This window comes from Belonocnema kinseyi, chromosome 6 (assembly GCF_010883055.1).
Source record: "Belonocnema kinseyi isolate 2016_QV_RU_SX_M_011 chromosome 6, B_treatae_v1, whole genome shotgun sequence".
In the NCBI taxonomy this organism is placed as follows: domain Eukaryota; kingdom Metazoa; phylum Arthropoda; class Insecta; order Hymenoptera; family Cynipidae; genus Belonocnema; species Belonocnema kinseyi.
Window position 1 is genome coordinate 91,819,905 of NC_046662.1, and position 2,132 is coordinate 91,822,036.

A 2,132-nucleotide genomic window follows, 5' to 3' on the forward strand; every position below is an offset into this window, starting at 1 on the left:
TACAAATTTTTAATTATATATAATTAAAAATTTGTCATACGGACAACCACAGGATTTCGCCGGGAGCGGGTGCTAATCTGAAAAATTGCACCCGCTTCCAGCGAAATCGCGGTAAAATTTCAGCAACAATCACGTCTCACAACCGTTAGATAGGTGGTTATAGTCTGCAAAGGAATCAATACGACGATCCAGCAAAAGCCTCGTGCACCCTAAGAACACGGAGTGACCCAAGGAACACCGCCTTCTGCATTTTTCCCGCAAGTGTTCTAGCATACTGTTGACACGCAGGGATGCTTTTTAGGCTATTAGCAAGTGAAAGCTTGGCACCTCCAAGAGCGCCGATGATATGGACGATCAGTTTAACGGAATATTCCGGGTACAATCGTTGCAACTCCCTTATAAGGTCTCGATACCTCTCTTTCTTTTCATTCTCCTTGACTATGATGTTTTTATCAGCTGGTGCCGAAAATTCGATAACGAACATGGTTCGCTTCTCGAAGTCAAGAAGAACCATGTCAGGCCTCGAGTGAGCAACAGAAACAATTGTCGAGAATATAAAGTTCCAGTATATGCGGCACTTCCCATTCTCGACAATTGACTCAATTTCCCTAGGAGCATTTAGAGGAGCGATATTAAGGTGAATGCCGTAGGAGTGACAGAGATGGTAATAAAGCACTCTTAGTGCCGCATTGTGCCTTTGAATGTAGGTCGTTCCCGCGTGTGTTGGACAACTAGATAGTATGTAAACTAAATGCTCGGGGTGTGCATGGCACGCTCTGCAGCTATCATCGGAAATGTCTTGGCTCAAAATGTGGCGACGGTATGTTAAGGTAGAAATTGCACCGTCTTGGCATGCAAAAATGAAACCATCTGTACCAGACTTCAATTCGGGCGATTTAAGGAAAGCAAACGTTAGCCCACAAGACATTGACTGATCCTTCACATTTCTGTGGAAGATACCGTGCATCCTCTTATCGAGGAGCTGTTCACGAAAGTTTTTCTCTGGTGCTTTCTTAATCCGGGTTTTCAGGAGTGAGTACTCGAGATAGGTTAGATTTGATGCATTTTGCTCACCCCTAATACTGAAGTCAAGTCCGAGTGTTTCAGCAGCCTCCTCCGCTGCTTTGTATAGAAATGCTCCTTTGCCCACTTCTTCGTGATTCCTGACAATTTTAAGAAGAGGGTCTCTTCCATTTGCAGCTCTATGTGCTGTATCCAGAATAATCCTGTTGTGAAGACATTCAAGAGTCAATATTCCGCGACCCCCTTGACGGCGTGAGATATACAGTCGCGGAACGGAAGACTTGAGATGCATTCCTTTGTTCATGTGCATAACCTTTCTTGTCCCGATATCAAGAGATCTGAGTTCGTTCTTCGTGCATGGAACTACTCCAAATGAATAGAGTAGTACCGGGACGGCAAGCATGTTCGTTGCAGATACTTTGTTCTTCGCTGACAGTTCGGAAGACCAAATCTGTCGGATGAGACGTTTGTATCTGCTTCGGAGAGTATCCTTTATAGATGTCACATCCTGAATGCGGCTCTGTGGCAAGCCCAGGTATGTATAAGTCTCTCCAGCGCAAAGATTTTGTATGGCGCTTCTATCAACGAGCTCAGGATCTTCAGGGATGCCATTAAGTTTTCCTCGCTTCAAATAAACCTTGGCGCATTTGTCTAACCCAAATTCCATTCAAATTTCCTTAGTATATCGTTCGGACAATCCCCAGAGCTAGATGCAGTTGCTCTTTGTTTTTAGCATAGATCTTGAGATCGTCCATGTAAAATACATGAGTGACCTTGTACTTTCGATCTGCAGGTTTGCCGCACAAGTACTTGTCGGAATGGCGCAGTGCTAGAGATAGTGGCAATAATGTAAGGCAAAAGAGGAGTGGGCTCATGGTGTCGCTCTGAAAGACACCTCTCTGAAACGTGACCCTGTTAGTTGTCACACGATTTTTGCCAGATGAGATAGTAAATCTGGTTTTCCAAAGCGGCATCAATCTCTCTATGCACCCAACTATTTGCGGAGGATCCTTTAAGATTTCCAAAAGACAGATGATAAGTCTATGGGATGTAGAATCGAAAGCTTTCGGCTCTTCCTGGGTGAGAGCCAGGTATCCTGACTCTATATA

General features: G+C 44.4%; 1 protein-coding gene across 1 annotated transcript in view; it reads right to left on the bottom strand.

Annotated features, from left to right (window-relative positions):
• The window catches only part of LOC117175495, a 73,322-nt gene that overhangs the window by 70,569 nt on the left and 621 nt on the right, over positions 1 to 2,132 (bottom strand). The gene's annotated exons all lie outside the window — the stretch shown is intronic.